This window comes from Lepisosteus platostomus, chromosome 16, assembly GCF_059453375.1.
Source record: "Lepisosteus platostomus isolate fLepPlt1 chromosome 16, fLepPlt1.hap1, whole genome shotgun sequence".
NCBI classification, from domain to species: Eukaryota; Metazoa; Chordata; class Actinopteri; order Semionotiformes; family Lepisosteidae; genus Lepisosteus; species Lepisosteus platostomus.
Genome location: NC_142626.1, coordinates 13,249,129 through 13,265,006, shown reverse-complemented (window position 1 = coordinate 13,265,006; position 15,878 = coordinate 13,249,129). Strand labels below are relative to the sequence as shown.

Sequence of the window (15,878 nt, the reverse complement as noted above, 5' to 3'; positions counted from 1 at the left end):
GGTGCTCCGAGCCCTGGACTCAGCAGGTCAGGATGCCTGATGAAGCCTATGCCGTTGGGTCCCTCCATGATCCGCTGGTATGCGGGCTTCTGGGCGTACGTATTCCAATGTGGAATAGTGGGAGTGCCAGGCTTTAAATAATAACAAGGAAAACATGGACAGCTGCACATAATGAACTAAAATAGGAAAGGGTCGGAGCGCCCTTTAGAGGAGGGATGACGATCGTGACACAAATCCTCTTGCAATTTGCTGTTACAATTTCTAATTGTAACAGCAAATGAAAACCCCCATCTCCACCAGTGTGTATCCCACCATCTGCCCGGTGCTTTGCAGGATAAGCTCTGGGCCACAGAAGCCCTAAATTGGACAAGCAATTATTGAAAGAGTTGTGATATGATGTGAAAAAGGTACAACGAAGGCCTGTTTACTTCTATTCTTTAACCTGTCACAATATATTGGTTTGGTTATTATCAGTTTTTACTTCAACATGAGAAAAATATTTTATTTCCCTTCATCTTTTCCTCAGCACAGACATATCTGTGTGATCCTACAATTTAAATCTAAATGAATATTATAATATTTTAATTTCCAAGTTGTTGAGAACAGCTCTACTTGCCACCATTTCAGACTACTTCTAAACAAAAAGCTGAGCTCCTCCATGGGCTATGTCCTGTGTCTGTAACGAACAGTTCTTTCCGGACCCTATGCGTACGACACAATCCGACGGAGTGGGGAAACACTGGGAAACGTCATGCAGGAATACGGGCTGAAGACAGGGGGTCGTGTCCAAGTTGCGCTGGTGCATGGGGGAGGTGTGGCCGAGGCGAACAATCCCAAAGAGTAATCCTTAGAGTATCCAAAAACACACGAGAAAGTCCAAAACCAGAAGATCCATTAGAAGAAGGAATTAAAAACCATGAAGGCCGGGTCGGAACCGGCGGACGGGGAACAGGAACGGGAACAGGAACAGAGATTAAAACCTTAACGGGACCAGGCGCTTCCAGGTCCCGGACTCGCACGATATGGAAATCAGATGCAGAACCCGGATGAGCGTCAGCGCCTGGCTTTTAAGGTGGGCTGGGAATAGGGAGCAGGTGCATAGAATAAAGTCTTAAGTGAAAGGGCTTGAGCACCCTTAAGGAGGGGGAACTATAATCGTGACAGTGTCATTACTTTCAGCCTCAGCTTCAGGTCGCAGCTGACCTGCTGAGGGAGTTATTTCTATGTGTGTAACACTGGAGGGAGAGACAGCTATTATTGATGCCAGGGGTAACACCCCTACTCTTTTCAATAAACACGCTGAGATTTTTAATGACCATAGAGAGTCAGCACCTTGTTAAGGTCTCATCCGAAGAACGGCTCCTTTGTACAGTATATGTTGACTGTCACTATACTGGGGCATTAGGACCCACACAGACCACAGAGTTAGCTCCCCCTACTGGTCCAATTATCACCTTTCCAGCAGTAACCTTCTTCTCTTCCGGGAGTTACAGGGTGATATACCTGATATACTGTATCTCAGACTGTGTCTAAGTGTACATAATGTAAACCCTGAGAGCAGTGTGTGCCTAAATGTTTCTGATGTAAACCCAGAGATCAGTATTTGTATGATCTTAGAGCTTAGAGCTGACAATGCTAATGGTGGTGCCCACTACGTTCAAAACTGGTCAATTAACTTCAATAGCTAGTTAACTATAGTATAAGTGGAACGATGGTTTGTGACATAGAGTCCCTAGTTGGCAATAGGAAACTGTGGAGAGACTGTAGTTATAGGACTAAACCACTTGGGGTCGCAAGTGAAGGGTTGACAGGGGTGGATGAGGTTCTCAGCTGAGTGTGGTCAGCAGAGTAAGGCTGATGAATCTCTAAAGAGGTCTGAGGCACAGACCTTTATAAACATGCTCTTTTCACGACAATGATAGACAGAGTAAGTCTGGACATGAGTATTTTTGACAGCTTCTATGTTGAAAGCACTAAAAATCAATTATGCAATCTCACGTTTTAGAGAATTCAGCCCTTAGCCAGCCAAGGGAAGACAGATCGAACCTCTGTCTGAGTCATAAACTGTGCAGCCCTAATTAAACAAAAAGCCTGTATTTACTGTAAGTGTTTAGCTTAAGTAAAATGTGATTTTAAGTAATAGCTGTGTATTAATATTCCAATAGCTGTAGAATATGAAATACAAACTGTGTATTTGCAAACTTCAGTCTCTGTTAAACATGGTATCACCTCCACCAGTAATGTGTCTAAACACACAGAGCCAAGTGCTGATTTAACCAAACTCTCAACACCCCAATCCATTCATGCTATTTTGAATGGAAAAAGGTCTCAGCTGATTGTGTCTCATTCTCGTTTCCTTATAGAGCTGCTCTCTGTCTAGTCCTGCGGTTCTGGGAGTGTTCATGCTAAACTGTTAATCTTTTTCTGTCACAACAAACACCACCAAGCCTGTGTTTCCAGCACTGACTGGCTACAAGTGCTGCTAAAGCCAGGAAGACAATTTGCATAGAAAAGACACTTTGCATTGGCAGTACATGCTCTGGGAGTGTTTATAGCCCTGTGAGTTTAACACTTCAAGACTGAGAGCTGCCCTTCAGGGAAACACAACCCACAGCAACAATGACCTTCATCACTATTTTCATCTGGACACTCCTAGTCTCTGCTCGAGGTAGGAATGGGTCTGAAATATTTGATGAATGTAGTTTACAACTATAGGTAAAAATGAAATGTTTTGTATAAAAAAGGAAATCAATTAAATTTTTAATGATATTTTAATGATATTTACTACTTTCTCATTTGCAGAATCCAGAGGACAGGTAACTGTGACTCAGACTCCAGCAATGAAATCTGTTCTCCCTGGACAGACAGTCACTGTGAACTGTAAGACCAGTGCAGCACTATACAATAACAGATTCCTAGCCTGGTACCAAAAGAAAGTTGGAGAAACTAATAAATTCCTGATTTATGCAGCAACTATGTCAGACTGGGATCCCAGAGCATTTCAGTGGCAGTGGATCTGGGACTGACTTCACTCTGACCATCACAGGAGTCCAGGCTGTTATTAATACTATAGTAATATCTTCGGTAAAGGCTTTTATGCATAAAATATTTCTGCATCATTAAAATATTTATGATAAAGGTAGGTTGTGCACTTTTGTCCAACTGAGCAATCGTACTTTCATAAAATATACCAACTTCTTAATGACTGATGATTAACATGCTGTAATACACAGTTTAAATTTAAAAGCTTAAATGCTGTACATGAGAGGTTAAGCTGTATTGGCTCCACCTGGCGGTTTTACAAGGTGATTCCGGATACTTTCCGGCATGACGTTAAATGATGCGATACACCGGGTGATACCGCGTTTTGATGCGACACGCCACCGAGGTATACCACGAAATACCCCACCCGTTTTGAATGGCTGCATCTGTATATTCTCATGTACGGTTAGAATGTGTTCATTGTCTTCCAATGAAAGACAAGTTCCTTTTCGCCGAAGTCGGGAGACATTAGAAGCTTGCCACACCCGGACTGTTAAACCAACGCATTAGCACGGTAAAGCTATCCCATTGAGGAGCCGGGCAATAATTGTTGCGTTCCTTGATTTTCTGATCTGCAAGGCCATTTGGCTGCAGCGAATGTGAATTCTGTCTGGCATTGCCAGATTGTGAAAAAATAAAAGTATTTAAATCAAGATATGGGTATACAGGTACAGACTTCAAGCTGCACCACTGAATCGCTTTGGTAAGGAGACGGACTGTGGCCAAATCATGAAGACTCTCTCACACCAAATAATGAAGATGAAAAGAAACGGGAAGTCAACACGAGACATTGTACAGTATTTGCGTTAGTCTGACATCGATAAGAAGAGTGCGCAGAAGGCTTGGATGGAGATACAAAAAAAACAACACATGCCCCATTATAAGGGTAAAAAACAAAGAGGAAAGACTCAAACAAGTGCTCCAATGGATTTAACAGGGGGAGACATTTCATGATGTACTTTTCACCGATGAAACAACAGTTGCTCTGGAACAGTTTTCAACAATGTCATTTTGTAAAAAGGGGAGAGATGTGGATTGTTGACCGGGGCGGGAGACATTCGGGAATGTGAGTCTGATAAAGAAGGAATAAAAGCATTTTATTAAAAACGCATTTGCGTTTGTCTGGGTGCTGACAAAGTAAAAAACAATTACTTTTTGACAATGAAAAACTGTGTGTGTCTCTGTCTCTCTCGTGTTTCGAAATCCTGTGGCTTTTGAAATTTACTGGGGGTGGACCACATCGGTAAATTTCGATGGGTCCAGAGGCAAAAGTGCCATGCTTTGCAATCTCCGAGAAACCATTAGTAGCATGGTGAATCGGAGAATCTCAACACTTACTTTGTGCGACTGGAAAAGAATTTGTGATCGAATCAACGAAATACTTCGAAGAAGGAGGCGCTCTTTTCCCCTAGTCTAACAGTATGTCCAGAAACAAAACATTCCTGTTAAACAAGAGGAATGTAAAAAACAAAATGGTACAAAAGTAAAAAAAACAATTTCTTTTTGACAGTGAAAACCGGTGTGTGTGTGTCTCTCTCTCTCTGCTGGCGCATGGGTGTGGTGGGGTGCTGTGCCAGCCGTACAAAAAATTAAAGTGTCCCTTTCCATTCAATGGGTGTCTGAGTCGCTGTGTTCCAATGTCATCGAGCTAAAGCCAGCACAAAGCAAGAACTGATCAATGCGATTTACAAATTCTGGGAGAAATAACTGACCGAACAAAATTGCAACCATTTTATTAACAGGCTGTTTCGTGTTCTTCCTAGGATTTCATGATGTACTTGTGTGGGGGCGGGGCGGGGCGGGGTGGGGGGGGACATTCGGGAATGTGAGTCTGATTAAGAATGAATAAAGCATTTTATTTAAAACGCGTTTGCGTTTGTCTGGGTGCTGACAAATTAAAAAACAATTACTTTTTGACAATGAAAAGCTGTGTCTCTCTCTCTCCGCTGGCATTTGTAATTTAATTAATTAATTGCTTACACTAATATAGCACTTTATCTGGACACTCCACTGAAAGCGTAATCATTTTTATTTTTAAATACATTTTAGCAAAGTCATGTACCATAAAAGTATGGTAATTAATACTTTCGCTGGAGTTTAAATAAAGTCGATGTTTTCTCTTTTTGGCTAGACTTTACTATCTAGCCATGAGATAAACAATAGTTTGTCATTAAACAACTTTATGTTTATTAATCTTCCTTGTTATGCACAGTGAGAATGATAATGTAATGAGAATTAATTTAATCACAGAGTGCTCATAAATTGTGCTAGGAAGAAAACAGATAGGTGTTCTGAAAGGTCACATATAAACAGGTTTTCAATGGAAAGAATGATAGTGTAACGATGACGGGCACAAAAACTCAGACTTGCGGAGTTAAAAGCTGCCTTTCTTTTCTTCTCTGTCACCCACCGCCTGCCTGCCGGCTGTCCCGCGCCCCACCCAGAGAGATCTCTTTGATTAAATTAATTCCCATTACATTACCATTCCCACTGTGCATAACAAGGAAGATTAATAAACAGAAGGTTGTTTAATGACAATCTATTGTATATCTCATGGCAATAAAGTCAAGTCTACCCTAAAAAAAGTCAAGTCTAAGTGTCACATGCTACTATTTGTGCATGAACATAGTCATACTGTTACATATTTCTTTAGATATGTGATTGCATGTTTTTTTTAAATCCCTGGCGGGACCGGGCATCCATAAGAATCAAGTTAAAGGTTTCATTGCGCTTTGACAGAAACCAAAGAGAAAAGAGAACAACTTTTTGTTTAAGAGAAGAGTCACAGGATGGGCTGGATTTGAACACACAATTTCTGGTTTACAAGGCAGGAACATAGACCACAGTACCACCAGCAAAGGTCACATGAGAAGCAGTGAAACAGCCCTACACATACAGCATCAACAGACGTTGTACAGCATGTACTACTGCGTTGCAGTATATGAATATAATTATATCGTTATTAATTTCTTTAGATACGCGATTCCATATTATATTAGCAGAAAAGCTTAAAACTACCACTTTTTATACCTGCTATTTCACATGTTAGTTAAAGACTTCGATGCTTAAAATGTTTAGGGAGAAATGGAATACTGGTGTGTATTTTTTCTTTAAAGTACCGATTCCTGGAATCTGAGTGGCTGACACCCTTCTGAAGTGGTACCATAATCTCTGGTATACGGAAAAGAAAGCGTAGATAAAAAAGCTTGGATTCTCATGTATCTTATACAAGTATCTTTTAATACAGTCTTTGCTGTGCTCTTGAGGATCCTTGTGATATTTTGCGCTCTGGTTGAATGATGCGTTGCAGTTTAAATAATTTTCGTTGTTAGACATTATGAAACGTTCTGTTAAAAGCAAGGGAGTTTTTATTATTGTTATTGTTGTTATCAAAAATGACTTAGAATCGATCATGTTGTGATATTTTGAAATAAAAAAGTCAATTGATTGTCCATAATATTGCTATTCTATCTTTTCGAAGAAATGTTTGTTAAAAGAGAAGTCCAGCATCAGCTAGATTTGAACACACAACCCAACAGTTAGTAGTCAGGCATGTAGACCAGTAGACTACAAGGGAAGTCACATGAAAAGAGAAGCGAAACAGCCCTACACAGCCCTGTCGCAGTACACTAGTCATATCGTTATTAAATTCTTTAGATATGCGATTCCATATTATATTCCCTTTTAATCAAATTCTAAAAGTATGCTTGTTGAATCCGGTATCTCTTTAGTTAAAGACTTCGATGCTTAAAATGTTTAGGGAGAAATGGAATACTGGTGTGTAGTTTTTCTTTAAAGTACCAAGACCAGCCATATGCTGTATATTTATGTTCCAAAATTAATATCGTTTATGGCCTTCACACACGTTACAGTATGCTCCTATTCTTTTTATGCTCAGCTACTAAGATTTCCCTTCAGTGGTTAAATTCAATATCTACAACGGGCACAGTAAAGACGTTTACTGTAAGTCTTCCTACGACAGACCAACTGTCGGTCAACCAATCACGTACCGCGGTACCCCGCGTCATCTTGCATCATGATGCGCGACGCCGTAGCCAATTACCTCAGGTACGTGTCTGTACCGCGCACTTTGAATGGCTGCATCTGTACTGAAGTCTGAAACAGAATATGAGAAAAGGAGATTATTAATATTACAGAATTACTCTAGGCTGATGGCAATATCACTGTCATAACACTTCTCCTGTCATTTTGACTCTCTACTTTGACTCTCTACTTTGGATGAGTCGTTGCTGCGCTCTTGGGGTAATTTTGGTCAACTGGCCCCTCCTGGGATGGTTCACCACTGTTCCATGTTTTCGCCATTTGTGGATAATGGCTCTCACTGTGGTTCGCTGGAGTCCCAAAGCTTTAGAAATGGCTTTATAACCTTTTCCAAACTGATAAATCTCAATTACTCTGTTTCTCATTTGTTCCCATAATTTCTTTGGATCGCAGTATGATGTCTAGCTTTTGACGATCTTTTGGCCTACTTCACTTTGTCAGGCAGGTCCTATTTAAGTGATTTCTTGATTGAGAACAGGTGTGGCAGTAATCAGGCCTGGGTGTAGCTAGAGAAATTGAACTCAGCTATCCAAAGATGTGATAAACCACAGTTGATTTATGTTTTAACAGGGGGAGCAATCACTTTTTCACACAGGGCCATGTGGGTTTGGATTTTTTTTCCCTTAATAATAAAAACCTTCATTTAAAAACTGCATTTTGTGTTTCCTTGTGTTATCTTTGTCTAAAACTTCAATTTGTTTGACGATCTGAAACATTTCAGTGTGACAAACATGAAAAAAAATTAGAAATCAGGAAGGGGTCAAACACTTTTTCACACCACTGTATATACAGTATATATTTTATTGAAGTTCAGTTTGTTTGTGTGCCTCTTCAGCCTGGACTCTTGTGATGGTCACTGCCACTGCCACTGAAATGCTCTGGGATCCCAGTCCGACGGGTAGTTGCAAGATAGATCAGGAGTTTAGGAGCTTTTCCAGCTTTCTGTTGGTACCAGCTGAGGCGATCATTATTGTACACTGCAGGACTGGTCTTACAGCTAACAGTGACTGTCTGTCCTGGAGCAGTCAATATTGTAGGAGCGTGGGTCACAAAAATCTGTCCACTAGATTCTGAAAATGAAGAAAACATTGCAAAAAGTGGGAAAGTATTGAAAATACCAATTTATTCTGTAAATCAGTAATACATTATATGATAGACATACAGTATGAAAACAGAATAAATTAATAAGATATTTATTATGATGCTTTAATATTTTTTATTTTTAAATTAACATAAATCTTGATTTCTTCTTCACATAATACAAAAATGTTTTAAATTCTATAAAATATCCAAACCCATTCTTACCCTGATCAGTGATGAGGAGTGTCCAGATAAATATGATGAAGAAAGTCATTGTTCCTGTGGGTTCTGTTACCATGAAGCGCAGATCTCTGTCTGGAAGTGTTAAACTCACAAGGCTATAAACACTCCCAGAAGTGTCTTCTATGCAAATTATCTTTCTGGGTTAGGCTGCATTAGTAGCCAGTCAGTGCTAGAAAAACAGGCTTGGTGCTGCGTGATGTGACAGAGCAAGATGAGCAGTTTAACATTAACACTCCCAGGACAGCAGGACTAGACAGAAAGCAGCTTTATAAGGAGCAGAGGATTATACACAATCAGCTGAGTCCAACTTGAATGGAGTGGAGTGTGGAGAGTCTGGTTAAAGCAGTACTTGGTTTTGTGTGTTCAGGTACAGCAGGATCAATAGTTGAACTAAAAACATATTTTACAGAGACTGAAGCATGCAAATGCACATATTAAAAACAGTCATGCAACCCACATTTTATATAAGTTTACACTGTCACAAATCCACTTATCAGCTATGTCCGCATTTCACCCAACATAGCTGGAATGGGGTGGAGTGCAGAAAATCTGGTTAAAACTGCACTTGGCTCTGTTTGTTCAGATGCAGCACAATTACTAACTGCACTGACTTAAACACTCTTAATACTTTTGGGGCAATACAAGAGAGGCAAAATGTTCAGTTCAGATCTGACAAAATACCTTGTTATATGTTTGTGGTCCCATGGGACATTCCTCACAGTGTTGAAGGAAAGACATGTTTTATCTATGGGGCTGGAGAGACACTGAAAACTTATTTTAATGTTCATGGGGAGTGTGCTCTCTCTTTGCATGACAGTCTTCTGTTCTTCTATATAACCGACAGTTGAAGGGGTCAGTCCTCTTTCTCAATTGTGTCTGTATTAAAACCTCAAACATTCAGACCCTCAGGTCTAAAGTTTCCAACTCCCTCCCTCTCCTCTTTCTATTCTCTCTTTATTTTTGTATCCAGGTTCCCAACTGGGGGGTAAGTGAAGCTCACTTCTCCAACATCAGGATTCAGGGCCAACATGAACAGTTTAGCATGAACACTCCCAGGACAGCAGGACTAGACAGAGAGCAGCTTTATAAGGAGCAGAGGATGAGATACAATCGGCCGAGCCCTTACTCCACTCAACACAGGTGGAATGGAGTAGAGAGTGGAGAGACTGGTTGAAACTGCCTTGCTAAGATATAGCAGGATTATTAATACCCAGTGAGTTTTAAAGGTTAAACGCACTACAGGAATTAAAACAAAAATTGAACCCAACTTTTTATTGAAGTAATTTTTTTATAGCAGAGGTTGAAATGTAGAAATGCACAGTTACAATGTGTTATGCGCCCTGATAAACCATCATATATTTAAGAATGATGTGTGTAATTATATTAATTCATTTTGGCATCTTTTACTAAAATCTGTTCTCTAGATCTTCTATACCTGGAATACCTGGAGTAGTGGTAGCAGTAGTTAGAACTCTTCTTAATCCTCATCTTCAGTCAATGTTACAGCTCTGCTTAGTGTGGGATTATAGGCACTGTAGCACTGGTGCTATGTATTTACTTGTACAAGCAGGCGCTGGAAGTGTTCCTCATACTGTGATAATTGAATAAACTTAACAATATGAATACTGAAGATTAATGGTGTATCTTACTCTAACCCTTGCTAATCATTGACTTTTAACTTCATGTACTGTAAGGGGTATACAGTATGATCACCAGCTATAATTCCAATGCATGCATATTTTGGACGAGTTGATCAGTATCATAGCATAGTCCTTTACATTAAAGAGATCATAGTAATGACTATGCAGTGGGTGTAAAGCCATGGATTCAGCAATTTTTCATGATTATCATTGAAAAGTATTAGTGTGAATACATTCTGTTCACCCTGGGCCTTTGGTGTCATTTTATTCTCAAAGTCCTTCTTATTGATCCTCTTGTGTATGTTTGTAACCAGCACTGGGGAAGTTAGATAACAGTTGTTAAAAACAATTAATTAGTGAATGAATTAAATTAATTACATTATATTAAATGAAAGGTGAGATTCACTTTACAAAACATCTTTTTGTTTCTGGGTTCATTCTATCCCACAATCTGCACCCCAAGAAACCCTCAGAGATGATTCAGGTCAGGTACATGGGAATAAGCATTGAATATCTGTGTATTGAAAAGACAGAATAAAATCAGAATAAAATTTGAAAAAAAGTAAATTTTTGAAAATCTAAATTTTAAAAAATAAAGTTGCTTCATGAAACTCTGAAAAGTAAATAGGGAGCAGGAACTTGTTTGTCACATCGATTTATCAGCACAGCTCTTTTCCCGAGACAAGAAAGAAGAAAGTGAAGCTCCACTGGAACCCAGAGGTGAAGATTTGAAAATTGGGGAGGGGGGTTTAGGGAAAAATCAAAGCATGGTTTGAAACAGGGATGACCAACATCCACCCCGAACACAAGCTCCATGGCTTGGTAACCCAGACATTTAAGTTTCAAGGAGACTTTTTGCGGAGCAGCAGCAGCAAAGAGAGGACATTAGTTAGCCAATATGATAAAAATGACTTCTTTTTTGTTTTTTGTTTAGCACATTTGAACATTTTCAAAAACTGTCCAATCCCTAGTTTGTCAGGCATTTTTTTTCGCCGTGGGAGTGCTCCCACTTGTGCTGGTTTTAGTGCCTGCTGCCAGGATATTACCCCAGCGCTTTGTCATTAAAATTGGGTTTCCAATAATGTGGAAGTGAACTCTTGTTTTCATGTCTACTATAACAGACATACTGTAATCTCCCTTGCTTTTAACCAAGCATATCATAATTTCTAAGAATGAAAATGATTTAAACTATGTGACACTATCATTCAACGAGAGCACAAAATATCACAAGGATCCTGCAGAGTGCAACAAAGACAGCAAAAAAAAGCCTATGCAATTGATTTGATTGACAGTTATTTATCAGTCAGCGCATTGAAATTCCTTTATCACACAGTAAAATGTCAAAATTCCTTCCAGGGTGTGCGTATATCAGAGAATATAACACAGCTTCAAAAGTGTGTCAGCCAATTAGATTTCAGGACCGGAACTATCTTTCTTATAATTAGAATTAAGGTGCAATTAAAGATTTCTAATAATCTTTGTGTACCTTGACCATATAACCTGGTGCCTGCCTGTGTAAATACTCTACATAGGAATGTAGCTAAAAAGCTTGTTATCCTTATGATCTCAGCCTAAGAATGACCTGGTGGTTTTCACATGTGGGAAAGTAAGAGAGATGACTTTGTCTTCTGGATAACGATCCTTCCTACAACAGAGGCGATCTAAACTCCCATGATGGATGTCCACTGCTAGTGCCTGGATGTCTAGTTGAGAGCCATAGGTACATCTGGATCTGATCTTTAAAGTCACAGGGCACGTTCAATCACCCAAAGGAAGATCCACCGATGAGTGACCTTTAAGGTGGGCCCTAGTGGTATACCTGATGGCATCTCAGACAATCACCAACTTCTGATGCGATACTACAAAACTGTAACTCAAGTCATTTTCCATTGGTTAACTCACTGACTCAATCTCTTCATCTAAACTGGCAAACTGAATTTTCAACCATGGGACTGCAAGCAGTCCGAGTCAGGACTTAAACTTTTCTCAGAGAAGCCAGGCTGAGAGAGTGTGTCAGTAAAGTGCAGAATTCCAAGATATTCTTCCTGAAACAGAAGAAATATTCTGTTTGTAAACCCAACGCTATCTTCGACGATCAACAAAATCAGACAGCTAGACTCTTTGTCGACATCCAGAATATCCAAGCACACACTGAATAAAAACTATAACACGGAATGACCTAAGTTCCTCTGTTGCCTACCTTGCAGATATCTAGAGGAAAAACTGTGCACAAACTGCTTTAAAAGACCAAAGTAAAATATCATTATTCACATCATAATTCTCAAGGGGTGTGCTATTATTCCAAACACACATTTGATGTTTAGTTCATGATAGTTAATGCATATTCACTTGTGTCTGAGAATATGAATATGATTTAGTTTTACGAGACTGATACAACCTACAAGCTAGACTGTAAAACATTATCATCTCTGCATATTTTAACTCTGAAATTATTAACTCTTTTCTTTGTAATCCCCTTGTAATCAGTCATTCATATCACAGCAGATCATTTCTCAGATGTATTTTGTTACGCTTGTTTGTTATGCACGTATTGATAATACTGTATTAATAAACTGTATGTTGTATATTCAGAATTCCTGCATGAGATTGTAAATTATGATGTTTGATTGGTTTCTAAAAGTCATCAAATTGTCACGGGAGCTGGTCCTGACTCCCAGGTAGTGCGTACTTTAGACCCTATGCAGACGCTATAATCCGGAAGTGACTGGAATAAGACCTCAAGGGAACCACAGCAAGAGCAGGACGGGATGACAGACGGGGGGGCGTGACGGCTGTGATCTGATGACAAGTCCTAAGGCAGTCCAAAGGGGAAATCGGGTCACAGTCCAGGGTCCAGGAGCTGGGAGATCCAATCCGAGACAGACAAGATTAAAACCGGAATGGGATCTAGAACAGGAATAGTGACAGGGATTCAGGAGGATAAAAACAGTAATGAGGCCAGGTGCTCCGAGCCCTGGACTCAGCAGGTCAGGATGCCTGATGAAGCCTATGCCGTTGGGTCCCTCCATGATCCGCTGGTATGCGGGCTTCTGGGCGTACGTATTCCAATGCAGAGCGTGGAATAGTGGGAGTGCCAGGCTTTAAATAATAACAAGGAAAACATGGACAGCTGCACATAATGAACTAAAATAGGAAAGGGTCGGAGCGCCCTTTAGAGGAGGGATGACGATCGTGACACAAATCCTCTTGCAATTTGCTGTTACAATTTCTAATTGTAACAGCAAATGAAAACCCCCATCTCCACCACTGTGTATCCCACCATGTGCCCGGTGCTTTGCAGGATAAGCTCTGGGCCACAGAAGCCCTAAATTGGACAAGCAATTATTGAAAGAGTTGTGATATGATGTGAAAAAGGTACAACGAAGGCCTGTTTACTTCTATTCTTTAACCTGTCACAATATATTGGTTTGGTTATTATCAGTTTTTACTTCAGCATGAGAAAAATATTTTATTTCCCTTCATCTTTTCCTCAGCACAGACATATCTGTGTGATCCTACAATTTAAATCTAAATGAATATTATAATATTTTAATTTCCAAGTTGTTGAGAACAGCTCTACTTGCCACCATTTCAGACTACTTCTAAACAAAAAGCTGAGCTCCTCCATGGGCTATGTCCTGTGTCTGTAACGAACAGTTCTTTCCGGACCCTATGCGTACGACACAATCCGACGGAGTGGGGAAACACTGGGAAACGTCATGCAGGAATACGGGCTGAAGACAGGGGGTCGTGTCCAAGTTGCTCTGGTGCACGGGGGAGGTGTGGCCGAGGCGAACAATCCCAAAGAGTAATCCTTAGAGTATCCAAAAACACACGAGAAAGTCCAAAACCAGAAGATCCATTAGAAGAAGGAATTAAAAACCATGAAGGCCGGGTCAGAACCGGCGGACGGGGAACAGGAACGGGAACAGGAACAGAGATTAAAACCTTAACGGGACCAGGCGCTTCCAGGTCCCGGACTCGCACGATATGGAAATCAGATGCAGAACCCGGATGAGCGTCAGCGCCTGGCTTTTAAGGTGGGCTGGGAATAGGGAGCAGGTGCATAGAATAAAGTCTTAAGTGAAAGGGCTGGAGCACCCTTAAGGAGGGGGAACTATAATCGTGACAGTGTCATTACTTTCAGCCTCAGCTTCAGGTCGCAGCTGACCTGCTGAGGGAGTTATTTCTATGTGTGTAACACTGGAGGGAGAGACAGCTATTATTGAGCTCATGGTAACTCTGACAGTAACAATCTGTTGCATCTTCAGCTAGTTATCTAGTTACCTGCATTTACATACTAGGAGACACAGTAGTGATACCTTCTAGTGCAGTTTTAGAGTCAGGGGCAGGAGCTAAGACTTCTCTGTCTCTGTCTGCAAGTCATGTAATTGAAAGACACTGCTGACTGCTAGTTTACTTTTAGATTATGTTTGTTTCTGTTTGCATACAGTAATCTTGCTGTATCTGAACACAAAGAGACAAGACTGTCAATTCCATGAGGAGTATAGTCTTTGGTCTCTTCTGCCCAAAGTGAAAAAAGACCCTATGCGTAGTGGCGGAACAGGGTTTAGCCCGGGTTCAGCTGTCCAGGAAATGCTATATAGAAACCTATGCCCTCAGGCCACGGACATGGAGCGACCTGGTGCTAGGCGAGTCTCAAGAAATTCTAAACCTCAATGCTGTGTGAGGAGGAAAGTGTGACCCAGAAATATATAGCCCCAGACAAAGACACAGCGGATGGACAAGCAAAGTACAGGGAACTAGGGACAGGACAGAGTAGGAGCGCCCTCCAGATGTAGAGGGCATGACAATATCAGGACACAATGTTGTGTTGCAGATTTCCCTAGGGGGATTGGAGCTGCCTGACAAGGTCCACCTCCATTTTCATTAATATTTAATTTATACGGCTCTTCTCTTGACACTCAAAGAGCTTTACAGGGAATGGGGACTCCCCTCCACCGCCACCAAAGTGTAGCCTCACCTGGATGATGCAACAGCAGCCAAAGTGTCCCAGGAGGAGGCCATGATGAGTAGAGGACATGGGAAATTTAGGTAGGATGCCAGGGGTAACACCCCTACTCTTTTCAATAAACACGCTGAGATTTTTAATGACCATAGAGAGTCAGCACCTTGTTAAGGTCTCATCCGAAGAACGGCTCCTTTGTACAGTATATGTTGACTGTCACTATACTGGGGCATTAGGACCCACACAGACCACAGAGTTAGCTCCCCCTACTGGTCCAATTATCACCTTTCCAGCAGTAACCTTCTTCTCATCCGGGAGTTACAGGGTGATATACCTGATATACTGTATCTCAGACTGTGTCTAAGTGTACATAATGTAAACCCTGAGAGCAGTGTGTGCCTAAATGTTTCTGATGTAAACCCAGAGATCAGTATTTGTATGATCTTAGAGCTTAGAGCTGACAATGCTAATGGTGGTGCCCACTACGTTCAAAACTGGTCAATTAACTTCAATAGCTAGTTAACTATAGTATAAGTGGAACGATGGTTTGTGACATAGAGTCCCTAGTTGGCAATAGGAAACTGTGGAGAGACTGTAGTTATAGGACTAAACCACTTGGGGTCGCAAGTGAAGGGTTGACAGGGGTGGATGAGGTTCTCAGCTGAGTGTGGTCAGCAGAGTAAGGCTGATGAATCTCTAAAGAGGTCTGAGGCACAGCCCTTTATAAACATGCTCTTTTCACGACAATGATAGACAGAGTAAGTCTGGACATGAGTATTTTTGACAGCTTCTATGTTGAAAGCACTAAAAATCAATTATGCAATCTCACGTTTTAGAGAATT

At 40.7% G+C, this 15,878-nt stretch overlaps 1 protein-coding gene and 2 long non-coding RNA genes across 3 annotated transcripts in view; 2 read left to right on the top strand and 1 right to left on the bottom strand.

Moving 5' to 3' along the window:
- The window catches only part of LOC148646899 (protein NLRC3-like), a 1,251,308-nt gene that overhangs the window by 554,522 nt on the left and 680,908 nt on the right, over window positions 1–15,878 (top strand). The window lies entirely within an intron of this gene.
- Window positions 2,450–4,153, top strand: LOC148646911 (uncharacterized). The gene is made up of 2 exons (XR_015927670.1): window positions 2,450–2,668; window positions 2,803–4,153. It is a non-coding gene; the product is annotated as an uncharacterized LOC148646911 (long non-coding RNA).
- LOC148646910 (uncharacterized) lies at window positions 7,873–8,492 on the bottom strand. The gene is made up of 2 exons (XR_015927640.1): window positions 8,410–8,492; window positions 7,873–8,174 (listed from the first exon to the last, which is right to left on the bottom strand). It is a non-coding gene; the product is annotated as an uncharacterized LOC148646910 (long non-coding RNA).